At 42.1% G+C, this 27,391-nt stretch overlaps 1 protein-coding gene across 13 annotated transcripts in view; it reads right to left on the reverse strand.

Moving 5' to 3' along the window:
• Positions 1-27,391, reverse strand: part of ZNF827 (zinc finger protein 827) — a 180,820-nt gene that overhangs the window by 152,315 nt on the left and 1,114 nt on the right. The window contains exon 1 of one of the 13 annotated variants that reach the window (XM_063809930.1): positions 25,574-25,749. The exons of the other annotated variants lie outside the window; for them this stretch is intronic. The gene's annotated coding sequence lies outside the window, so the exon portion shown is untranslated. Of the gene's footprint in view, positions 1-25,573; positions 25,750-27,391 lie in introns of those variants that run through there. 13 annotated transcript variants of the gene reach the window in all.

Raw genomic sequence — 27,391 nt, forward strand, 5'->3', positions numbered from 1 at the left:
GTTGGTTCTACCTTCAACAGAGGTACCAAATCTGGCCACTTTGCACCATTTCCACCACTACTACTAACCTGGTACCCAGTGCTGCCATCCCCCACCTGTACTATGGCAGTAGCCTTCCAACTGGTCTCCTCACTTCCCAACCTTGCTCCATTATTCTCAACCAGCAGGCAAAGTAAGTTCTCAAACTTCCACAATGGTTTCCCATGTTTCTCAGAATAAAATACAAAACTCTTACCTGAACCTCAAGGCATCCCTAATCATCTCCTTGTGACCTCCTCTCCTAACACTCTCCCTTACTAGGAAAATAAGCTCCTGCCTCAGGGCCTTTGCAATTGCTCTTCCTTTGCCTGAAACAGCCACATGCTTAATTCCCCTAATTCCTCAGGTCTGCCCTCAAACCTCACTGTTTTTTAGAATACAAGCTCCGAGGGAGGACTTTATTTTGGTTGCTGCTGCATCCTCGGCATTTAGGATGGTACTGAACACAGAGCAGGCAGTCAATTATTATTTGTCCAATGCATAAATGAAATGGAAGAATAGGCTGAACAATCATAAAGGTAACATCTGTCAGTGATGGAAATAAGAACTATTTTCAAAATTGTAAATTAGAATGCTATTTTTCTCATGTGAGTCAAACATGGAACAGGGAAAAAGCCTGTTTTGCAAACTTTTCCACCAGTTTCCCCAAAGGCCAAGAAAGAACAACACTGCAGGGGAACTTGATATTAAAGTCGCCGCCCCCTCTAAGAAGCCCCAACTTTCTTTGAGTTTTAGCTTAACATTTCAAGTGACTTCTGCATTCCACTCTATAAACAGCTGTGCCATCAAGGAAACTTTATTCTCTAGAAAGATGCAACCTGTTTCTCCAGGTACCGACATGCTTTGGAGAAACATGTACCGTGTTTGTAGAAGCAAGAATGTATAAAAATATCTAGCACAATGCCAAGAGCTCAATAATGGGTGACTATCATTATTACTGCTATTACTAACCAAAAAACAGTACTAGACCTATTAACCCCACTTTCAAAGCAAAAGCAAAGGCGCAGAGGATAAAGTAACTTGCCAGTATAATACAATTAATCTGTACGATATCAAAAACTATTCATTATACTTGAAGTTTGTTATATGAATTATTTTACAGATGGAAAAACCTTGGAAATCTACTCTATATGGCTAGTCTCTAGTTAGAGGCCTAGAGAGGGCCATAGATTTGCTCAAGGTCCCCTAGATGATTTCCAAACATAGGCAGTGCTTGAGCTCAGATGTCCCAATACTACTAAATCATGGTACTTTTCAATCAGCATTAAGTGAATGAATGAATTCTAGAACAAGCCACTGCATACAGTAGGCTCCCAATAAATATTTGTTGAATGAATGAACAATCATGAAAACACATCTGGAGCTATGATAGATGTTTTCATATTCATCAGCAAATTTCATCCTCACAATAATTTTATATAGGAAAAACAAACTCTTCATTTTACAGACCAAAAAACCCAAGTTCCAAAAAGTTAATGGCTTACACAACACACATGCTTACTGAGTGACAAAGCCAAGTTGAAACCCAAATATTCAGAACATCTGACAATATGTGAGGAGCTTGACAAAAGAATAATTTTTCAGGTAACCAAAAATTATCAAAGTGCCATCAAGTACACAATATTTTCAAAATTCAATTTGATGGGATTTAAAAGTGCACACATACTCAAACGTAATATGTGGATGCTGTTATTATGTTTGTTATACATAAATGTGTTTCAGGAGCTACTGGAACTTTTCAGCAGTTTGTCCCTCCATTGAATGGCCCAAAGCAACTATGTATTTTAAGTTCTTATTCCTACTTTAATAGTCTTTTTGAATACTTTTGCTCTCCATTATATCCTCAGCAGAGACCCTTTCTCCTATACTTATAACTCTTTGTATGCATAAACTGAGATAAAAATCACCAGGCTTATTAAAACTGTGTACAAACTTGGAATGAATACCTAGTATCATGGGTTGAATTGTGTTCTCTCAAAATATATTGAAGTTCTAACCCCCAGTACATGTGATTGTGACCTTATTGGGAAATAGGCTTCTGCAGATAATCAAGTGAAGATGAGGTCATTGGGGTGGACTCAAATCCAGTATGACTGGTGTCCTTATAAAACGGGGAAATTTGGATGCAGAGACACACATGCACACAGGAAGAACACCATGAGATAAGTTATGCTATCATAAGCCTAGAAACTACCAGAAGCTGGGCGTGAGGTCTGGAACAGACCCTTCCCTACCGCCTTCAGAGGGAGAGTGGCCTTGTGGACACCTTGGGCTCAGACTTTTAGCCTCCAGAATTGTGAGACAATAAATTTCTGTTGTTTAAGCACTGATTTGTGATACTTTGTTACAGCAACCCAAGAAAACTAATATAAGTATATTTGGATGAAGGCCTGAGGCATTTTTCCTGAATTTGTTCACCTCTGGATTCTCAACTATAGCCTCAGTTTGTAATGTAGTTTTTGTAATAAGCTGGATATTATTACATAAAACCGACCACATTGCTGATCAGTGTTAAGTCCTGTGAGGCTGGAAGGACTATGAGTGGACTAATAAATTCTTGCTTATCTCTCAATTTTACTCAAATTTCTTTCAAATGAAAGGTTTAAAAAAATAGGCCAAGCATGGTGGCTCACACCTATAATCCCAGCACTTTTGAAGGTCAAGGCTGGCGGATCACTTGAGCTCAGGAGTTCAAGACCAGCCTGGGTAATATGGTGAAACCGCATCTCTACCAAAAATATAAAAATTAGCCAGGTGTGGTGGTGCATGCCTGTGGTCCCAGCTACTCGGGAGGCTGAAGCAGAAGGATAACTTGAGTCCAGGAAGCAGAGGTTGCAGTGAGTCATGACTGCACCACTGCATTCCAGCCTGGGCAACAGAGTGAGACCCTGTCTCAAAAAAAAAAAAGACATTACCAAAAGAGGCCTTCCCTTACTAGGGCTACTTAGAGATATCCAAACAAAAAGATATACTCATCCTTACATCCTTACTCACGTTTCAGCAAATTAATAACAAAATTTTTCTTTTGTTGAAAAGATAGCTTGAATTTACTCACCAAAAGGCCAATCTAAAGACCAAAATGGGACTGGTTAGTCCACGGATTGATTACTTGCTCCCTTACCCTTTCATGCACCTCTTATTACAAAAGGCACATAGAATCTGTCCCCTCAAGCAATCAGAAGTAAATTTACCATGGCTACCACATCGTTATCAGAAAAATTGTCTGCTAAGGCTGATAAATCAGTTGATTATCTGCTTCCTTGACTTTTATTTCTTTTTGTATAAATGTTTTCATTTTAACATTACCAATACTTCTTAGAAGATCAGTAATAAATTACCAAACTACTGAAATCACCAGGAAGTCTTTACTAGGTCAAATAACCTAACCAAAAATGAACACCCCCAACAGCCCTAACCATATAACAATGCATTCTACAGTCTAAGAAATAGCATTCTATGGATAGATAAATGACTACTTATCAAAATCTTAGCTTATACATAAAATGATACATTTCTTTGTAGACACACACACACACACACACCAAGAGCATTGGCATGATGTACCTTGTAATAAACATATTATAGTCATCATCATTGTCTGCCAAAGAAAAACTTCATACAGTAAGTCCTTTATTTACTAAAAATATACATATATCCAGAAAGAAAAGGGCCGTGGGAGACAAGAGACTTAGCAAGGGAAAAGAGACAAAATAGATTTTTATTTAGTGCTTAAATACATATAAAACAAAAGCTGCAAGGAGGCAGCTTCCCCTAACGCGCCCCCTGCAACCCACCAACACATTCACAAAATGATATTGGTGCAATTTATTGTATGAGAATATTTTTTATCAGTTATGCACAAGAATCCATGAGAGCAAAGGACAATCCATTTCAAGGACAGCCCTAACTCAAAGTTAACTTTAAACACTGATTTAGGCCAACAGTTTTAACCTTTACTCCTACTAGGCTTTGTGCCAGGGCTGCTATCAAGTGGTCAAATGTATTCTTATTCCTTGTCTCCTTTTATTTTCCCTGCCCACCTTCTGGTACACACAGAAGTCAACAATAGAGGGCAAAAAAACAACAAAAATTAACAAAAACTGCAATCAACCAACAAGCTAAGGTAATTCCAAGGGCCAGGATACCCCACAGCTAAATTAACATTCCCTTAACAACTCAAGTCCAATGGTTTTATCCATTTAATTCTCTTTGAAGAATCCTGAAGGTACCTTCCTTTCTTCTCAGGCATTCCTCAGGCATGCCCTTGGGGTTTTCACTAAGAGGGCTTTTCTAGATTTTTCACCTAAAAGAAATCCAGCACTGTTTTCTAGGGCTTTGTCACCAGCAGGGATGCTCCAGAGGAGCCATTCATTCCATCCCCAATAAAACTCGGATGCTTCTTGTCTTAGCTGATTTCGTGTTGCTAAAACAGAATACTTAAGACTGGGTAATTTATAAGGAACAGAAATCTACTACCTCATGGTTCTGCAGCCCTTGGGGCCACACGTAGTGCGTGTCTTCTTGCTGCATCATGACAACAGAAGGCATCCTGTGCTGAGAGAGAGCAAGAGCAAGAGATGGCCAAATTCACTTTTATAAAAACTCATTCTCTTGGCCGGGTGTGGTGGCTCACGCCTGTAATCTCAGCCCTTTGGGAGGCTGAGGCGGGTGGATCACCTGAGGTTGGGCGTTCAAGACCAGCCTGACCAACATGGAGAAATCCCGTCTCTACTAAAAATGAAAAATTAGTCGGGCATGATGGCACATGCCTGTAATTCCAGCTACTCGGGAGGCTGAGGCAGGAGAATCGCTTGAACCTGGGAGGTAGAGGTTGCCATGAGCTGAGATGGCGCCATTGCACTCCAGCCCAGGCAACAAGAGCGGAACTCCGTCTCAAAAAAAAAAAAATCGCTCTCCCAATAACCAACACACTCCCGAGATAAGGATACTAATCTATTCATAGGGCAGAGCTCTCCTGACCTAATCACCTCTTAAAGGTTCCACCTCTCAATACTGTTGCATTGAGGATTGAGTTTCCAACATATGAATTCTGGGGGACACATTCAAACCACAGCATTCCACCCTTGGCTCCAAAAATTCATGTCCTTCTCACATGCGAAATATATTCATTCCATCACAATAGCCCCAAAAGTCTTAACTTCTTTCATCATCAACTCAAAAATCCAAACGTCCAGAGTCTAATCTAAATTAGATATGGGTGAGACTCAAGGTACAATTAATCCTGAGACAAATTACCCTCCAGCTGTAAGCCTGTAAAATTAAACAAGTTATCCACTTCCAAAATACAATGGTGGGACAGGTATAGAATAGGCATTCTCATTCCAAAGGGAGACATAGGCAAGAGAATGGGATAACTGGTCCTGAGTAAGTCCAAAACCCAACAGGGAAAACAATATTACATCCTAAGATGCCAGAATAATCTCCTTTGACTCCATGTCCCCAATCCCCTGTACACTGGGGTGGGGGTTGGGCCGCCAAGGCCTCAGATAACCCCACCCCAATGGCTTTGCTGGGTTCAGTTCATCCAAGGGTTGGTCTTGTGCCTGCAGCTTTCCCAGCCTGGAGCTGCATGCTCCCCTACTTCTACAGCTCCACTAGGCATTGCCCTAGTTGGGGGCTCCCTGCATCAGCTCTGCCCCTCAGAAAGTCTCTGCCTGGGCCCCCAGGCGGTCGTGAAATCTAGATGAAGGAAGCCATATGCCCATAGCTCTTGAATTTTGAGCACCTGCACACTTCTACCACATGAACATAGCCAAGATTTGCTGCTTACACCTTCGAAAGCTGTGACACCTGGGGTGAACTGGGGGCATGATCCGTACGGGAATGTGGGGAGCAAAGACTTACAGCAGCCCTAGGCAGCAAGCCCAGTGTCTCAAGGGCACCCGAGGACTCTCTTTTGACATTTCCTTTCCCCAGGCCTTGGCACTCTGGGCCTGTGATGGAAGGGGAGCACTGGTGATTTCCAAAGTACCTTTGGGGTCATTCTCTCATCGTCCTTTGGTTTCCTTCTATCCATGTTAATCCCCTTATCAATCAATCAGTTCCTTGGCCACATCTATGGTTTCCTCTCCTGAAAATGTTCTTTCATTCTCTGCTACATGGCCAGGCTGAGAATCCTTCAAATTCCTCATTTCTGTTTCCCTTTTAATTATAAATTCCATCTTTAAATCATTTCTCTCCTCTCATTTTACTATATGAAGTTAATAGAAGCCATGTAGCTCCCTCAACATTTTGCTTAGAAATTTCTCTCAAGAGATACCCTAGTTGATGGCTCTTAAATTCTGCCTTCCTAAAAGCCTGAGGGTATGGACACAATTCGGCCAAGTTCTTTGCCACATCATAACAAGGATGGCCTTTACTCCAGTTTCCAATAATTCCTCTTTTCTATCTGAGATCTCATCAGAATGGCCTTTACTGTCCATATTTCTACCAACATTCCGATCACAGCCCCTTAATTAATCTCTAAGAAGTTTCTTAGTTTACCACTAGCTCTCTTCTTCTGAGCCTTCCCCAGAATTGCCCTTAATGCTCTGTTTATAACAATCTAGGCTTTTTCTAACCTGCTCCTCCAAATTCTTCTAGCATCTATCCATTACCCAATTCCAGAACCGCTTCCACATTTTCAAGTATTTGTTACAGCAAGAGCCCCACTTCTTGGTACCAATTTTCTGTCTCAGTCCATTTTATGTTGCTATAACAAAACACGCACGACCAGGTAATTTGTAAAGAACTGAAATGTATTGGGCTCACAGTTCTGGAGGCTGGGAAGTCCAAGATCAAGGGGCTGCATCTTGTGAGGGCCTTCTTGCTGCATCATAACATAGTTGAAGGTATCACTTGGAGACAGAGAGAGCAAGAGAGGGCCAAACTGGTTTTTGTAACAAACCCACTCCCATGATAATAATATTAACCCAGCTATGAAGCCAGAGCTTCTTAAGGTCCCTCTTGATGACCTCTTAAAGGCCCCATCTCTCAACACTGTTGCGCTGGCAATTGTTTCAAACCCATGAACTTTGGGGAACACACTCAAATCATAGCACTTTGGAAAATGCATCAAGTGGTAAGATTGAAGTTTGGAAACATGCTCTACTGCTATTTTGGATAAGGCTCAACTCCAAGGTAGCTGGTCCAAAAAAAAAAAGAAAAGAAAAAACAGCATTCATATGCCATTTCCTGGGAGTGACCACTTATATTATTCCTACATCAGTTCCTCTGGTTCTTGACCTTTTGGGTTACTGTTAAGTGCCCTAATTTTGTATTTGAATGAAAACACCACTTGTTTTTCACCTAAGAACTGTCTGCAGTTCTGTAGCTGCAACATTCCCACATATTATAAGAATTTCATTAACCAGCTTATCCTCCACCCAAAACTGGTATTTTAAAAGGAGAGTGAAAATATATTGGGCAATTTAAAGAAGTTATTTGAAAAACACAAGTTTGAAAAGCTTTTGATATATTAGGTTGGGGCAGAAAGTAATTACGGTTTTGCCATTACTTTTAATAGTAAAAACATCAATTGCTTTTGCACCAATCTAATAAATTTGCTCAACTAATCAGGCTTTGTTTTAAATCTTTGTTTTGAAGTTACTTACAGAAAACCTAATTTTTAAGAAAAATTTCCACATTAATATCAGCAGTGGTAAATCTGACTTTATGCTTTGTGGGGCACATATAGTCTCTGTCCTTATATTTTGTTGTTGTTTTAAAGAACCCTTTAAAAACATAAAAACTATTCTTAGCTCAAGGCAAAAAAAAAAAAAAACAAAAAAAAAAAACAAACTGGCTACAGTTTGCAGACTTCTGCTCTCCAGAACAGGTACTTTTTCTTTATAAAAAAAAAAAAAAGCGGAATGGTGCTCTAAAACAGCGATGAGCTAAGATTGCACCACTGCACTCCAGCCTGGGCAAAAAAAGTAAGACCCAGTCTCAAAAAAAAAAAAAAAAAAAAAAAAATTCCGATATATGGCAACAAGTTTCATCATCTTTTTAATCCAGCCACTTGGGTAAGTCATTGAGCACCTTTGTGCCTCAGTTTCTTCATCTATAAAATAAGGGGTTAGGATGGATCAGTGGTTTCCAAACCACACATAGAGGAAGCCTGGGGCTCTCGGGCAAGGTTGGGCTCTATGGACCCACCCCCAGCTCTCACCCCAGCACACACCCAGCCTGCACAGCCCTGCTTTGTCTTTGATCTTTTCTACATAGTGGAGCTCTCTATAAAGACAAGGAAGGGTTCCACCTATTTTGTTTTGTTTTGAAAGCCACTGTTTTAGATGACCTCAGGGATCCTCCTGGTGCAAATCCTCTATGAATCCACTTTGGGTCATCAGTCATTATCCAATCATCTTATTGGGGACTAAGTGTCAGGTAAATAGAAATGATTTAAAATCCTATATTGAGCCAGGTACAGTGTCTCACACCTATAATCCCAGAACTTTGGGAGGCTGAGGTGGGGTATCACTTGAGGCCAGGAGTTTGAGACCAGCCTGGGCAACATAGCAAGACTCCCATCTCTACAAAAAGTTTAAAAATTACCCAGGACTGGTGGCATGTGCCTCTAGTACCAGCTACTTGGGAGGCTAAGGTGGGAGGATCACTTGAGACCAGTAAGTGGAGGCTGCAGCTGGTGATCACACAACTGCACTCCAGCCTGGACAACAAGAGTTAAGATTCTGTCTCAAAAATTAAAATAAAAACAAATCTTATATTGAGTATTTAAAAGACGAGAGGCAAAAACAAGAAAGATCTTATTCTAAGGGACCACCCGTACTTGTTCAGATTTGTGGAAATTCACTGGATAGCCAAATCAAGAGAGTTCCTAAGTCCCACACATACTCATGAAAGGGAGAGCTCATTCCTGCATCGCTCTGCTTAGAGCACTGGGAAAAGCAGAATGCTTTAGCAAAGGAAGGACCACTGAGCTGAGACTCAGAGACCTGGTTCCACTTTGAATTTGGAATTTACCAGCTATATAACTTCTGATGTTTATTTAACAAAAATTGAAAACCCTACTATAAACAAGCTCTTAGACATGGTATGAGGAAAACAGTGATGAACCAGAAATATGAAGAATGCTCTGTCCCCCATTACTGAAATCCATCATCCATAAAGTAGGGTATTAATACTGCTCTCTCTCCCATACATGGTGGTCCTGCCAAGATGGCCAAGTACATGTAAACTGCAAAGCATGGATAACATTAAACCAGAAACCTGTAGATTCTCCTCCTTTTAAGTAAATAAATATAATCAACTCCAACAATTCACTAATATTGGTGAAATAGGGCCACAATAAGTTTTGTATAGCAGAAAATCTATTTATACAGCATGAAACAGCATGGCAAAATAGAAAGGGCACAAGCTTTGGAACCAGACACTCCCACTCGAATCTTATCCTGCTATACACTAGGCCCACCTGAAGTCTACAAGCACCTTCTCCTGTTTAGAGTATAAGATACTAATATCTGCAATTGTACAGGGTTATGTAAAGGTAAATTAGCATTATATAAGTAAAGCACCTGGCACAGAGTTGACGCTTAGTGAATAATAGCTTTCCCTTTTTCCCAGGCACCTAGAAATCTCAAATGAGAAAACATTATGTTTTAAAGAGGACGGCTTACCTCAGAACTGTTGATATTGTTACCCAGCTCTATATCATAATCACCCCAACCAAAGAAGACAGGAAACTTCTGGTTGTTATGACCATGGAATCCAGATGCAGAATATGCCCAGTCATCAGGAAAATCTGACGGTCTTGGCACAGTTTGAGGACAGAAGGAGAGCAACAGCCAATAGCTGAGGGGAGACTCCACAGTCTGGAATGTGCCACAGACTTCCAACCACAAAAGTTCTCTCTTGCACTTAGACGGTGGTATCCCCTGCAGCATAGGCCACGGCCTCTGCTCTTCTGGGCAAGTCTCCTCGGGAGGGGAGGAGAAGCATGTGACTCCCTCCAGTCATCTCCAGGCTACATTCACGCGCATGTCCAGGGTACTGTTCATCGCCTCCTATACCCAGCCTGGGACAATTTAGGCAAATCGTTTTCTCATTTTTGAAAGAGGAAGACAGCAGGAGATGGTCTCTAAAGTCCTTTCCACCTCTAAAACCCTTTGATTCTGTGACCCAGTCTTAACTTCTTTGTTTATTCATTCAGCAGTGTTTATGAAACACCTATGGGATTCCCCCCTTCTTAATTTCATTCATTTCTTCATTCAACAATATTAATAGAACATCTCCTATTTCTTGGATTCTGTGACCAGCTCTTTACTTCTCCCTTCATTCATTTATTCAGCACTATTTATTGACCACCCACTATAATTAGTTACTGTTATGTGCAAGAATGTACAAAAATGAGTAAGAAAGTCCAGGCCCTTTAAAAGCTCACAGTCAATAAGAACATCGACTAGTAAGCAAGTATACTATGCACACAAAGTTATTATGATAGAGCTATGGGAACCAGGGGAGGAGATGCCTAATTCTACCCAGCATGTGGGACAATGGAGGAGGGGAAGCAGGAAAGGCTTCTCAGAGAACTGAGTGTTGCAGGCTAAGTAGGAGGTTATCAGGCACATAAATGAGTTGAAGATATTTCAGAAACAGAGAAAAGAATACGCCAAGAAAAGGAGGTATAAGTATGATTTGCAGAACAGATAGTTCAGTACGAATGAAACAAGGAGTATACAACATGGCAGAGGAAAGGGGCTTAGATGACGAAGCATCTTCTAGATTTGCTTCTTGGCAAAGTCTAGAAGTCCAGACTTTATCCTTTTAGAAAATGCCTAAAAGATCTTAAATAGGATTATCTGGATTACATGAGTGTTTTAGAAAGTCTGCCATGGTGGCAGTGTGGAGACTGGATTACAGAGGCAGGGGTTGGGGAGGGGAGAGGTGAGACTCAGGCAAAAAAAAAAAAAAAAAAAAAAGAGGTCAGCTGGCAACCATTTCAATTCTCTTTGAGAAAAAATATGAGTGTAAACCAAAGCAGTGGCAGGGGGTGGGCATGATTTATTCTAGAGATATTTGGGAAGCAGAACCAACAAAACTGGGTGGGGAAGAAATTCAATGAGGGGAGGAAAAGGAAGGGGGTGGCATTTGGATTACACTCAGGTTTCTGTCTCAGATGAGTGGGTTCATGGACAATGAGGACAGCAACCCAGAAAAAGAAGACACGAAGACCAGAAATACTCCTAGTTTCCCAAGACTGGAAATCTTAGTCATCTCTTCTTTGCTACCATGCAGTCTCAAAGATAAATCATGCTGAACCGAGGCACTCATTGGAGTTCTCCTCCAACAGGGGTTCCAGGAAATCATAACAGGTACCAGGATAAATATGGAGCATCTTCACAGACCAAAACTGATACATACATATTTACAAGAAACAAAGGTAATTTGACTGATGAGTTATTGAAAACATTACTTTTAGTCTAAACCAACAGATATACAGTATAATGCACATTGTAAGATAATTCAAAGATACATCAAGGAAATCTCACAGAAGCTGTGAGAACCGTTGTGAGTTTAGGGTTCCCCATCTTCAGGATTCTTTGCCTTTTGGGGTCTTTGGTGAAAATATTCAAAGTGCTACATTATAGCATTACCTAGTAAAGCTGGAGACGCACATGCACCAAGATGTGGCATTTCCATTACTATGTAGACACCTTAGAGTAGTGGTTCTCAAAGTGTGGTGCGTGGACCCCTATGTGTCTCTGAGACCCTTTCAGGGATCCTCAAGATCAAAACTGTTTTTATAATAATACTAAGCTATCATTTGCCCTTATTACTCCGTTGACATCTGTAATGATGATACAAAAGCAATGACGGGTAAAACTATTGGGACCTTAGCTTGAATCACAGCAACAGCAATAAACCATACTGGTAATGACTTCATTCTTCACTGCTGCACATATTTAGAAAACTAACACACAAACACAAAAACAAAACCAAGGAGAAAAGCCCTGCCAGTTTCACTTAAGAATGTCTTTGATGAAGCAGTAAAAATTATTTTCATTGAAGACTGACCCTTGAGTAAACATCTTTTTAATAACACATGTAATGAAATACATGCATAAAGCACTTCTGCTATCACCAAAGTACGGTGGCTGTCTCAAGGAAAAGGACATGTGTGACTGAGTTAAGAGCCGAACTAGCCAATTTTTCCTTGAACATCACTTTTAATTGAAAGGATAACTGACTATGGTCATTCAAGTATCGGTATTTGGCAGACTCTTCATTGGAAATGAAAAGTAAGACTGATACTTCAAGGAAAAACTGACAGTGTTTGTTGCCAACAATAAAATTCAAGCTTTCAAACAAGAATTAAAATTTTGGAAAACATGTATCTTACACTGTGAATTTGACAGCTTCCCAATACAGTCCTTAAAGACCTTTCAGATAACATCAGTGTTGATATTAATTTTTTTTTATATTTTATAACAAAATGTGTCAACATTTGGTAGATCTACATAACTCAGTGAACCAATATTTTCCAAATGTCCAACACAAGATGTTCTATGTACATTGATCCATTCAAAGCACAAGAGAGACCAGTAGATTTTAATGCTACAAAATATGAAAAGTTTATTGAAATGTTTTGATTAATCATTGCAACTAATCTTTAAGAAGCTACCTCTTTTTTAGTCTTGGTGTAATATCAATGAATATTCACAATTATCTGAAAAGACTATTACATATTGGTGTGAAGTCAGATTTTCTTCAGATATGCCATCCAAAACATGTCACAGATTGAATGCAGGCCAGGTGCGGAGGCTCATGCCTGTAATACCAGCACTTTGGGATGCCGAGGCAGGCGGATCACCTGAGGCCAGGAGTTTGAGACCAGCCTGGCCAACGTGGTGAGAACCCATCTCTATTACAAATGTAAAAAAACAAAACAAAAAAAAATTAGCCAGGCCCAGTGGCAGGCACCTGTAATCCCAGCTACCTGGGAGGCTGAGGCAGGAGAACTGCTTGAACCCAGGAGGCAGAGGCTGCGCCACTGCACTCCAGCCTGGGCAACAGAGGGAGACTCCATCTCAAAAAAAAAGACTGAACGCCGTAGCAGATAGGAGACTCTCGTTGTCTTCTGTTAACTCAGGCATTAGAGATTTGCAAAAATATAAAATAATGCTACTCTTCTCACTAAATCTCTTTTGGAAAATATATTTTTATTAAAATATGCTATTTATAGTTAACATGTAATGGGTTAGAATCAGTATTTTTAATAACATATTTAGTTTCCCAGTTTTAATCTCTACCATGATATAGATAAATAGATATAACGCATACGCACAAAAGGTTTTTGGAGTTTAGGGGTCCTGGTAAAAAGGTCCTAAAACCAAAATGTTTGAGAACCAGTGTCTTAGAGAAATTCACACTCGGGCTAAACTGATATGTACATGCATGTTCACGGCAGCGCTGTTCAAAACAGCAAAAAAAGTGGAAACAAAAGCAAACACCCATTGTGGTATGTTTCTACAGTGAAATACTGGAGAGCAGTGAAAATGAATGTGCCAGAGCTACATGCATCAACATGGATAAATCCCAGAAAGGTAACCATTGAATGAAACACCAAGGTGCAGAACACACACTGTACACTAACACTGTTACACATCTCAAAGACAAGCAAAACTAAGCAATATGGTAAAGTCCAGAGAAAAAACAAGAAAAACAATAAACAGAGAATTTAGGGTAACTCTTAGGAGACAGGGAGCAGGAGAAGAATACACAAACAAGTTCAATAGCATTAAAACTAGTTAAACTGGGCAGTAGGTTTACAGATGTTTGCTGTCACTATGCTTTTCATTATATATGTATAGATGTTAGATATACTATTTTTTTAAGAGCACATATTATATCACCTTCAAAGGGAGACACAGCATTAGAACACTCCTTGCTGATTATTGAGGAACCAAAGAGGTAAGGGAGGGGTAAGAGGGGAGGGCAAGCCCTGGCTGAGTGTCTGCAGCACTGGCCCTGAGAAGCTGGTTTGAGGCAGGGCTCTCCCAACAGCCCCTTCAGGGGTCACATCCACCACCATCCACCTGAGTTTGGTTTTTCAACAGCTCTGCCTACTTGAAAAGGCCACTTCTTCATTTAGGCCATCACCCTCCACCTCCATTTTTATCACTGTAAAAGAAACTACCACACTTCACAGTTGATTTTTGAGATGTAATCAAACCACTAAATTTAGCAATCATAATCTCTTATCTGGGCCAACCCCTTCCATATTTTTCCTACTTCTTATCTTTACATTACTAATATGGCCCCTCTGGTTCAATGAAGTCCCTTATCTTAGTGTCTCTCACATAAATGAACTTTTGGTTTATTTTGCCCTGTTTTGGTTAATGTATTAGTCTGTTACACACACTGCTAATAAAGACATACCCGAGACTGGGTAATTTATAAAGGAAAGAGGTTTAATTGACTCACAGTTCCAAATGGCTGGGGAGGCCTCACAATCACAGTGGAAGGCAAAGGAGGAGCAAAGTCACATCTTACATGGCAGCAGGCAAGAGAGTGTGTGCAGGGGAACTCCCCTTTATAAAACCATCAGATCTCGTGAGACTATTCACTATCACGAGAACACCACAGGAAAGACCCATCCGCATGATTCAATTACCTCACACTAGATTCCTGCCATGACATGTGGGAATTATGCAAGCTACAATTCAAGATGAGATTTGGGTGGGGACACAGGAAAACCATATCAGCTAATGACATTTCTTCTTCTTGGAATGTTCTCTCCTCTCTGCTCAGGATCTAAGTCCATCACTTCCTTGAGGATGCTTTATATGTCATTCCTCTTTGAGAATCTTTTACCCATCACACTTGCTCTGTGTTTCCTCAAACACTTACCCATCTAACTGATAGTATATGGTCTTGCACTTGTTATCATATTGATTTGACTTATCCTCTGTGATTATTTTGTGTCAACATTTGAAAGAACTATCAGCAGAGGTTGCATCCTACAGAACTTCTGTGAGCCAGGTAAATGCTCAAAAGTTTTCCTTAATGAATGAGCACCAAGTGGGGGTTACAACTCTTGTTGTAGAGCCAATCAAATTATCACTGCTCTAACATGACACCATGTCGCCACACACCTCTACTCCCAAAAGGCTCTCAATTCAGTATAGTGAAAGACGTGTTCCCCTGCTATGGGAACAGATTTCCAACTTTAAATAGAAACCAAGCAAAGCAGCACTTTAGAGAATTGTTTCCTGAAGTATTAAACAATTTTAGAGTTCAACGCTTCTCATCTCACCCCACATTACTTGAAGTCCTTAGAAAATCACCCCCAACGGGTGGTTGAACCAGCTTCTTCATAAACACAACATCTGCTGTTTCATTTTTGGTTAGTTTTATTTATTCAACAAGTCTTATAAAATCAAATGTATATTCCTTCTAACTTCTATCCTATTGGTCCTACTCTCTGTTTTCTGATTAGCACTTCATAAGTTTATGAAAATACTTTTCAAGCTGAATTTTAATTATTTGTTTCCATCTCTTTCTCTGCTCACTTGTCTCTGAGCTCCTTGAGAGCAGGGACCATGCTCTATTCGGTTCCACAAATTCCCAATCCCTGACACACTTTGCTCAATTAGTGCTGGTGAAATGAATGAATGAATGAATGAACAAATGAAGTATCGGTTATCACACACAAGCTGAGAATTTAGGATGAATAACAATTTACTCCCTTTTTCACTTGAAAGAACTTCATATATTTGAATGTAGCGATCATGCACAATTTTTATCCACCCCCACTCTTAAGTATTCCCAATTGCCTCAATAACTAATTTCTCATATGATGATTTCAAGAGCCTACAACATTCTAGTTGCCTCCCTTCTTGTGAGCAGTTTATCAATTTCTCCCTTTAAATCAGTGCAACCAATCTGGGATTCAATACTATAGATGGGTTGAATCAGTTTGTAAGAGTGATGTTGCCACCCTTGTTCTGAATTCCATACTTAAATTCTTTTAGCCAACTATGCTGAAATGTACCAATTTTTCAAATAAAGGCCAAGTTTTAAATATTAATTGTTGATTAACAGTGGTTATCTCTGGGGGTGGAAGTTGGGATGAGGGGACTTTCATACTTAAGCATTATTGCATGGGTTTAATTATTTATACTAAGCATGTACTACTTTTGTCATTAAAAGCCAATATCAATTTTTAAAAATAAATTAATAGTTAATATTTGTGTTTTCTATGGTTTCAGCCTTATGGAGTACGCCCAAGTCATGTTTAAGCTTCTCATACTTTTTCTCTTCTTCTGCACATATTTTTTCACCTATCAACAAGTATTTGAGTAGCCATTTGTGCACAGCACTTCTCTCTATGATCTAGTAGCCAACCCAAACCCTAATTCTAGATTGTGAAATTTCTCTCTTTCTATAAATGTCACAAAGCAGCTCACTGTAATTTGATTTCTCACTTTCTTAAGGTCAGATTAAAACCCAGTAAGTTATTATTTGAAGTTTGCCTTCCTCTAGAAGGGAGAAATCATGTAGCACATTTCAGTAACGTTTCCTGGAGCGTAGGGTCTCCCACACTTTGTTTCCTCCCAAATACAGCTGTGTTTCATGCTCTAGAGAGGACTGTTGGGTTAACAAGTAGGGCCAAACAAGTGCAGATTAGAAAACGCCGCCTAATTCTAGGCCATTACGCAAAGGCAGTGCTCTCCATATGGAGCACATAATTCAGGCCTCAGACAGTGTCACTGCATGTGACTCCATTCTACTACTCTCTGCTTAGTCCCTGCTCTCAAGGAGCTCAGAGACAAGTGAGCAGAGAAAGAGATGGAAACAAATAATTAAAATTCAGCTTGAAAAGTATTTTCATAAACTTATGAAGTGCTGATCAGAAAACAGAGAGTAGGACCAATAGGGTAGAAGTTAGAAGGAAGACACATTTGATTTGATAAGACTGAGATGAACTCAGATCTTAAGTCTTTGAGGAGGGAAATACTATTGGCAGCAGAGGTTTTCATGAATCATGGGGCCATCACGTTCCATCAACACCTAAGGGGTTCTCCTCCTGTAGTGGAGGGGCTCTAAGCAATTTATAGTGGCCAAAACCATCTCCTTCAGGCTGTGAGATCCCATGTAGATTTCACAGACCTACAGCTGCACTGTGTCTCAAGAGACCATCAAATGGTCCAGCCCTTGGTAGTGCTGACACTGGTGACTACAAGCTAGTTTCTTCCTTTCTCTGGGTCTGTGTCCACTTCTGTCCAATCAGTGGGAGAAGCAGCCCTTCCCTGCCCACCTCACAGGCAGATGATAAAGTGCTTCATGAAGAATAAAGCATAATACAAACAGAAGGTTTGAGTAATGTACTGTTTTCCGTTTTACATGATGGAGCTACTTAAGCACAGAGATGGTTAAGCGACTTGCCCAAGGTCACACAGCCAGTGAAAAACCTTGGTGATGGGAGAGTTTAAGGGAGAAGACTGCAGTCTGTGTCTCCTGCCTACTGTAGATTCCTTCCATGAGTCTCTCTGGTTTCCAACCTCGAGGAGTTGCAGTCCATTACCCAGGTCCATGAGCTAATTTCAGGGTTTTAAGAGCCTGAAAAATTACCATCAGTAAGCTGACCAGGCTCACCATCTCCTGTCTTTATTTTTGACTGAAATGATAACATCCCAGAGTGGGAGTTCTGGTTAGTTCAGGGGTCCTCAACTCGGGATTAAGCAAATGAATCACATCACCCAGGGAGCTTTTAAAAACCATTCATGCCCAAGCTCCACTCTGGGTCAATTCAACTTAAATCTCTGGGGGTGTTTGTATTTTTTAAAAATCTCCCAGGTGATTCTAATACATCTGGTTGAGAACCACTGGGTTGGCTGATGGTGATCAGAAACTGATGGACAGCAATAGTTTTCCTTGACTAATCACATAATACAGTTCAAGCAATCCTCAGTTGACATGAATTCACACCTCAAGTGTGTTAATATGGCCAGCATTTACTGTGCACATACCCTATGCCAGACACAAATCTAAAATATCTACATGTATAGGCTGACTTAGTCTCAGAGAACCTACAATGGTCTCCCGCTTCACAGATGAGAAAAACAGGCATATAACTGCAGTAACTCGCTTGTGTCACGGCTACAATGTGGTGCTGCCAGGATAGGGATTACTATATGGCTTCTTGATACTGCCATCAAATGTGCTATACAACACCTGAGACTCAGTGATGAATGGAAAGATCAAAGAATGCTGGGGAATGCAGAACAGTTTCTAATCCAAACGCCTACAGGGATCAGGAGGTAAGATACCTGAGGGAGGCGGGCAGGTGTATACGCATATGGGGACATGGTGGCCGAGTGGCAGGAACTGTGGCAGACTGACGAGCACATGCCTGGGGAATGGAGACAGCCGCCACCGACTACAGCAGATTGCTGCCATGTGGGGAGGTGGGCCCAGTGCGAGTGACTCTTCCAAGTTTTCAAAGGAAGCTGGAAATTTGGATTTTTATATGAAACCTCCGATTTCCAAAATGTTGTCTCAAGTTTTTAAACAGTATCTGTGTGGGGCAAAACACACTACTATGGCACCAGCTTGTAACCTACGATATGATCTCTCTTTCCCACTGTGCTCACATATACACAACCCCATCCTTCATTTAAGATTCATTGCATGTATTCTCTTGACTTGGTTCTCTGTGATTAGAAACAGCAGACCCTGCCTTTCCTTCTTTCTGTGTAAATAAACTATTACCTATAAAACATATGGAACACCTAATATAAATTTCCTCTGTGTTACTCTAACTAGTGGGCTGCCTGTTGAACAGAAGAATAAATAAATATTTATGGAATACCTATTCTCTAATTTGAGTCTCACTCTAAGTGTCTAAAGGAGGATTTAGTATCCTCACTTTATAGTAAAATCTGGTTATAATGCATATGATTATTACACAACTTAGATATAATTTAGGTCAAATCATATAAACAGAGAAACTCATTCCTGTAGTAAAAGCCTAATATAATATTGTTGGCCTATGAAACAAGTATTAGTCAAGCCCTACAATAATAGCCTTGTAAAAGAGTTTTACCATATCATATTATTATTACTCACCACACTAATGAGATATATTGAGAAAAAAAAAACATAGAAACCACCAAAAAGTTCCAGGTCAGAAATACCTGTAATCTATTCACAATCTAAACAAACTGAAACACCTTTCACATACTTAATAATAAGTAATATTTATTAAGTCCTTTCTATGCAGCAGGCACTAATTAGGCATGATTTTGTGTATATGTATAATATTTACATTTGTATATGCATTCAATGAATCCTTCTAATAGCTCTGTGATACAGAAACTATTATCACTATTTAAAGATGAGTAAAGTGGAGGACAGGGAAGATAAGCAATTTGCCCAAGGTCACACAGCTAGTCAGTGGCAAAGCTGGGCTGTGAACAGCCTGGCCCCAGAGTTTGTACGTTTGACTGCTGCCCTACGAACTTCGAAAGCACATGAATCCTGTTTCTACTTTAGTTGTGCCATACACAGTAGACAAAGTTAAAGAGGGCACAGTCACAGATGATACTTTCTCCCTCTCATTACAAAACAACAACAAAAGCTTTTTAAAATACGGCACCAGACCACCTAAGATACTAGCACTATGTAACCTTAGAAACATCTATCACCCTCCACAAGCACAGTAGCTTGTTTCAAAAGCTCAGATAAGCAGAGTGCTACTGATCAATCATGTAAAAGATCATTTTTTCCTGGCCTTCTTCAGTCTCCTTTGAAGGCCAGCTTCTTCAGCACACTCAAAACAATTCACCCTGAGATCCACATCTCTCTCTCACCCCTTTTCTTTTTCCCTTCACATCACAATTCTAATGGGGTCTAACCACTTTTCCGACCCATGTAGAAATGACCAAAGAGAAAGAGATAGAGAGAGAGGTTATTTTAGGGTTTGCTTTTTCAGGCCCTAGCCTCCAAGAAGGTCCATGCATTTCTTCCTTGCTGGTAGACAAACTTGGTTGAATTAGGATTTTCTTAAAAACAGAAGCAAAGTGTATCTAAACCCTGGTCACTTAAGAACTCCAGAGACAGAACTTCAGTGGTAAAAGCTGTTTTTTATAAGAAGGGAATGGACAGTCGGAAACAATATCCTTTTTAGGCACACTGAATTTGCTGCATTTAGTATAACCCTAGGTCAGACTGTGAAAGCAGAGTTGCTAAAGGCCACATTCTGACCTCAGATCGTGGGCGCGTATCACTGTGCATTTTATAAAATTAGCTACAGTGCAGCCTCTCTGTGTGTGTGCGTGTGTGTGTGTGTGCGCGCGTGTGTGTACATGCAGTGAAGCTAACTTTTATAAAATAAACAGCAACATGTACCCATGCCATTTAAGATTAGTATCAAGCCAAAATCTGATTTTAATTTATGAAACTACTTTGTAACTACAACAATTCTATCCCAAGGTGGGTCCCTGGGGAATGATAGGAGTCATCAGAGAGGCCCCTGCCTCAGCACCTAGTCACACACTATTCTCCAATATCATAAAAAATAACTTACAGAGAGAGGACAGAAATACAAAAAACTTACTCCCAAACAGAAGGGAGAAAGCAGCCAGAAATGTCAGCCCGTCAAGTACTCTTAGCTATTTCTAAGGTCTGTGCTTCACACATTATTCTCTTATAAAATATGATAGAAGACATTTTGGCTACCATGAACTATAAAGTGTTGTACACTTAGCCCTAGATGGAATGAATTACTGAGCTACACCTGGCAAAGCAGGAGACAGAAAAGTGTACCTCAGAAACAGGCACCATCATTTACAATCTATACCTTTAAAATGTGGTTCTAAGAGTACATTAACTAAGCCAATATAGTAATGAAATCTGATGAAAAAAAGCTCACATCCTACCATAACTAGGCCTGGTCTGGATTTTTTTCCAATAAGAGAAAACCTAAAATCTATGCCTTCGCCACAAAGCTCACGTTCTTGTAAAACCTTATGCTGGAAATCCTTAACGCCCCCTAAAGCCCTATTCTGTAGGTCATACTCTGATTATCTTGTTCTGTGATCAGTCTGATTAAATTATACAAAATTACCAATACATCACTCAGAATGGAGAGATTAGCTCCAGCCTACTCTGTTTGTTTTTCCTTGTCCTGTCCTAATACTCCAGTGGATATTTAAAAATGAAGAATGGAGGAAGACATGGCAACTTCAAAAGGGAACAAAGGATATATTAACCTAATCTCAGAAATACACTGCCTTCAGCTTTCACAGATGACACTGTTGACCAGTCATAGAAACAGGTATAGCAATGTGGGCTCCACCATCATTTCCCTCTCTCACACCTTGTGCTGCAGTCTGAATGTTGGTGTCCCCCCCAAATTCGTGTTGAAACTTAATCCCCAATGTGATAGTATTAGAGATGGGGCCTTTGGGAGGTGACTAGATCGTGAGGGTAGAGCTCTCAAGAAAGGGATTAGTGCGTTTGTAAAAGGGGCCCTAGGGAGCTTGTGTGCCCCTTCCACCATATAAAGACACAGCAAAAAGGTACCATCATTGAAGCAGAGATTGAGCCCTCAGCAAACACTGAATCTGCTGGCACCTTGATCTTGGACTTCCCAACTTCCAGAACTGTAGGCAATACATTTCTACTGTTTATAAAATACCCAGTTTAAGATATTTTGTTATAGCAGCCAACGGTCTGAGACACCTTGTCATCTTTAAGTCCAAAGATACCAATTTGCTTATAAGTGACCAGGGTTAATGACAGTGGATGAAAGTTTTTCTCTTTTGTGAAACTAACTTGTCCAGACAGAATCCGAACGCAAACTACTGGGATTACTTAAGTAAACTAGTTTACCAACCCAGCCAGGCACCATACATTTCCAATCCAGCCTTTTCTACAAGAACATGTTGACATTAATAGAACTCCTTGTATTTTTTTTTTTTTTTTTTTTTTTTTTGAGACGGAGTCTCGCTCTGTCGAACAGGCTGGATGGAGTGTAGTGGCACAATCTCGGCTCACTGCAAACTCCGCCTCCCGGGTTCGCGCCATTCTCCTGCCTCAGCCTGCCGAGTAGCTGGGACCTCAGGCGCCCGCCACCACGCCCTGCTAATTTTTTGTGTTTTTAGTAGAGACGGGGTTTCACCATGTTAGCCAGGATGGTCTCGATCTCCTGACCTTGTGATCCACCCGCCTCGGCCTCCCAAAGTGCTGGGATTACAGGCGTGAGCCACCACACTCAGCTGAACTCCTTGTATTTTAAACCAACTTCTGACCTCAGGAGAAGCCTGCATCGTCACTCCACCAACACACTTTCCCTTAGGTGTGCCCATAGTCTTTGTCCATCTGATTTTACAAGCCTCACAAGACAGAGATTTTCTACATTTCCCTTCGAACTCTCCTAATAGAGGCCATTCAGACTCTAAAATCTCAAATGCACAGCAAGCTCTAACACTGGCCGAAAGCTGTCCAATTTATACCTCTCCAGCATGATTTATTAACACTTTGTGCAGCAAGACTTGTCAACTCACACCAGCTGTGTCATCCCCAGAGTGAGATGGCAGCATGCAGGTAAATTAAAAATCAATTTTTTTATTAGAAACTATTTTGAAGCATGAGAAGGAATGTGATTTTGAGTTATCTTTCCTATTTTAACAGGAAAGCTCAGTGATACCCTACTTACTGTACAGGAATACAGGGATGTTCTTTTTAGAGAACAGATAGGCATTATTATCCAGCATCAATCTAGACTGCTTCTGGGTACCTTGGAATCATTAGCTCTGGATGACAGAATCAGTGAAATATTTTGCTACTTGAGACTCAAATTTTTTCTCACGTGGTCCCTGCCACAGTTAGTCAGGAGGTACTGCCCAGTCACTGCAAAAATTAATAAAAGTAAATAAGGGAAAAGAGTTCAATCTTTCATTCTTTCTCTTTCATTAGACATAAAAAGACTGGTAAAATGATAAAAATAAGAAATCCCGTTGCTTTTCAGTCATTTTGCTTCCTAATTTTACTAGAAAGCAAGAAAGAATTTTAAAAAGTTTTGTTAATGAAGAACACAATAACCTGATCTGGTCTTGACCCACAACTGAGTAAACAATGAAAATACTGGAATAACAAAACAACTGCTTTATTAACTTTTCCTTTGTGTTCCCCCTCGGGAATAGGCATCAGGCAAATTTCCAATGGTAAATATAATAGGATCTAAACTTGTACATATTTATGTGTAAGTTGAAGCTAATGAAGAAATAAGTGATCACCAATAGTAAAAAAAAAAAAAAGATTTACAGATGTAACCAACACAAGAGAATACCCTTCCTCATCCTTTCCCTCTTCAGTTTGTGATTCCAAATGTAAGACCGTTCATAAAGTGCCCAGTCCCATGCGTGGTAACAGTCACAGCATCAGTTAGCCACACAGTTACCCACTCTTCCATTTTCTTAGGCTGACAAACTTTTAAAAGTTATCCAGTTCAGGATTCTGCTAAAGACAAGCAAGTGATATAGCTCAAAGGGCCTCTTGGACATTTTTTAAAATATAGTATTGGACCTTGTTAATGGAAAGAACTTTTGTAAAAGAGCCATCAACAACAGCAGAATCATATTTAAATCCCAAAATGATAATTACTGCTCTAGGCCAAGAAATAAAGGCTGTATCTCGTGTAATAATTTTTAAAACCACCCCTCAAAAATAGTGTAGGTTTAATACTCTTTGCTTAGGGTCACCTGCAGAAGTTAATACAGGACTTCTTTTGATTTGTAGACAGTAAGATCGCCATTCAACCCTACAGTATAGGCCATCTTTTTCTGTATATGTATAAGGCCTATATAACAAAGCAAACACAGATACAAACACACACACTTACTTCAGAGGCCCAGGAGGAAATGGCTGTGTAGAATTTTAAATCAGAAACCTAAGGCTTCGGTTAGTAGTGTCAGGTTAAAGGCTAACCCATCTCCAAAGCTAATTCGGTTCTGAACAGTCCCATGGGTGTCTAACTGAACAGAAGGAGCTAGGAAACCTTAGCAGGCCGGAGCCCAGACTGGGAATTGCTGGGACTCTGTGCCAGGGACTGAGGCTCACCCCAGACTTGGTATCAGATAATACCAAGTGCTAGTCTGGATTTCCAGGACTAATCCACTCCAGGGTGGAACTTCCAGGTTCCCTGGTGTCTGTGCTGTGTAGTGGGAGGACTTTGGGCTTTGTAGATCCAGACTGTGTCTGGCTAGTATTGTACTTAATATCAGAAAAATAGATCCAACACAGAAAGAGTCTATAAGTAGCAATGCTTTATGCTGTAGAATCCTTAGGGGGGTGCAGACACAGGGAGAGACCTAAGAGGAAGTGGAAAACCCTCCGAATTTTCTATAGATTCAGTTTTCATAAGTTCCTTTTTTTGTATTCTAATTTGCACTTGTTAAATGTGTTCACAGGTTCTACAGATTCTTAAAACAATATATTAACAGTGGCTATTAACCTCTTTTGTATTTACTCAAAAGGGCTCTTTGGCTTCAAAAACAGTTTTGCCCCTCTCATTCCTTCAAGATCTCCCTTCTCCTCCTCCTTACACACTCCTTTCTTTTAGAGTCAACTTTTAAATCTGCCCCTATTTAACTTCTTAAAACCCTGAGATGACTTCTAGGAGGAATACTTAATCCCCAGACTTCCTATATTTTAAGTTTAATACAAAACAGTACTCCAGTGAAAAAGAATTCCTCCTCTCACATATAAACAAACAAACAAACAAAGTGTCTAGCATTAAAAGTGGGACTTAGAACTACAATTATATTCGACATTAAATACAAATTAACACTAATTTTTCCCAAAGTCAATAATTACTACTTCACACCACTTGCAAGTTTCAAGCCTCACTCAGCACTTAGCAAGCCTTGGGTGACTGTGACTGAACTGCAAAATACACCATTTGCCCAGAAATTGCAAAGTCCAAACACAAACTGCTTTAAAAACATGTGCAAAACACACTTAGCACAGGCAACACACATCCACAAAAATCCATTCAATGCAAAGGTAAGTGGAAAAGCTTAGAAAATTAAGGCCTCCCTTTCAAAACTGCAGGGACTTTTATGGTGTTTCCAAAGGTAATTGCTTCTTACTTCAGTAAAAGTGACTTTATGTGACTGAAAGAGGGAGGTGATTTTTTTTTTAAGTGAGTGGCTAACAGGATTCAATCAGACAGCAAAGTAGGAGAGCCCACTCTCAAAATATAACTTCATCACCAGGCACCGACGCGCAGGAAAGGCCCACCAAGCACACGAGCTAAAATGGAGCCTGAATTTCCTCTCAGACGGAGAGGGTAGTCGCAGGAGGTCAGGGTCAAGGTCATCAGCAGGGCACGCTGCAGCTGCCCGACTGCACTACACACAAGAGGAGGGAAGGCGTTCCATCTCCGTCACAGACGAAACAGATAAATCCCTTCTCCTCTCCCACCCTCCCTCTAACCCCGCCAACATTTTTTTTTTTTAAAGCAGGGGGAGAAGAGAAGAAAGGGAAAATGACCAAATAACCTCACCGCCCTGTTTTCGCACACAAGCTCATCAGCTCCCAAAGTTGCCATCTAAGGGCAAGTTCGCAGAGAACACTGAAGCCCATTTTGTCCGAGCACGGCAGACCTCCCCTGACCCCCTCAGGATTCCTGCCTCCTCTCCCTCCCCCCACACGCCCCGGACAAGAGCCCGGCAGCGGGGCAGTCCGGCCATGTGCACGCACACTCTTCCACCAACTGCTGCGAGTTTTCTGTGAATCGCAGCGCGGAGCCTCCCAACTCGCCCTCCCCGACTCCACCGCCTTCTCCTTCCTCGCACAAAATTTCCCTACACACGCAGCCGCCTGCGAGTGATTTTATGTGCATATATATTACATATGTGATATTATCCTCAGAACCTCTAGCGGGCAGGCGAAGAAAGGACTGCACAGGGGCATTTTTTTTTTTTAAAGGAAGGGGAAAAAAGCACAACCCAAGCCCTTTGCGTCGACTCCTGCGTACCGGGAAGGGGAAAGAAAGAGGAATGTTTGCGGAGCGGACTGCTTGCAAGTGCCCTTGCTCGCCACTTCGGCTGCGGCCCGGGTGACACGGAGGCGCGGGGGCGCCTGGCCCGAGCAGCCCGCGCCCCCCTCCCGGTCCCCTGGGCAGGCACCGCCGCGGTTATTTCGCGAGGGGGAGATCGATCGCCCTGCCTGTCTGCAGCGGAAACGCACACGCTCACACACAGCCCGAGCCCGAGACACCATAACCTTAACCCTTCCCCCACCCTCCGTGAACTTCAGGTGACCGACCACGTCGGCCTGACACCCGGGCGGGCGGGCGCTCCGGCTCCACTCCCGCCCCCAGCCCGGGTTTTGCAGGATCGGGCTCCGAGCAGCGCCAAACCGCCAGGAGAGGGGAGTAGTGTGGGGGGAGAGAAGAGAAATTGACCCTCCGTCTCCCCCGACCCCTCCCTCCGGCGCCTCCCGCGTCCCCTCCTCCCCGTCACCCCGCCCCACGCCTTCTCCCCTGCCCCCTCTTCCCTGCATTCAAGGAGCCGGGCGGCCCCGGGGGATATTTTTAGTTGCTTCTTTCTCCTTCACTTTTAGCTTTAGCAGCATCTCGAAACACTCAAAGCGGAGAAAGACTGGGGGGTTGGGGGGAGCTGGAGAGGGAGTGGGGGAAAAGTTAAGAGTCGCGCAAAGAAAAGCCGGAGGGCGGGCGGAGAGGGACCGGGGGCGCGGGTGGAGGAGGGGAAGGGGACCGGGCCGTGCCGGCGGGTGTGTGTCTCCAGTTGGCGTGTGTGGCTGCCGCCGGGGAGGGCTGTGATGCACTTTAGTCCTGGACTCTGCTCAGGCTCGCCAAGGAGGGGGTCTGAGAGCCCGAGTCTCGCCCGGCTCCGTCTGCTCCGACTGACCCCGCATTTTATTGCGGCCAGGAGCCCTGCTCCTCCCTCCCCTCCGCTCTGCAGGGACCTCGCGCGCCGCGAGCCGCCCTGCCTCCTGCCTTCGCCTCGGCGCAGCTCCCGCACCCCACATCCGCCCGCCGCTGCCCGGCCTCGCCCCCCGCCCGGCCGCCCCGCGCCCCGGCGCGCCCCCTCGCCTCGGCGCCGCGGGAGCAGCCGCCCGGCGGCGCGTGTGTACCCGTGTGTTTGTGTGCGGTGCCCCTACACCCTCCCCAGCCGCTCCCGCCTCGCCCGCCCCCGACTCCCCTCCTCCGCCGCCGCCTCCTCCACCTCCGCCTCCTCCTGCTCCAGCCGCCGCCGCCGCTGCCGCCGGCGGCTCGGGGGCCGACCAACCCCGGCGCAACCTTTAGCCAGGGACGGACCTCTCCCTGGATCCTGTACCCGGCGGCTGCTGCGCGCCC

Source organism: Pan troglodytes, chromosome 3 (genome assembly GCF_028858775.2).
Source record: "Pan troglodytes isolate AG18354 chromosome 3, NHGRI_mPanTro3-v2.0_pri, whole genome shotgun sequence".
Taxonomy (NCBI): domain Eukaryota; kingdom Metazoa; phylum Chordata; class Mammalia; order Primates; family Hominidae; genus Pan; species Pan troglodytes.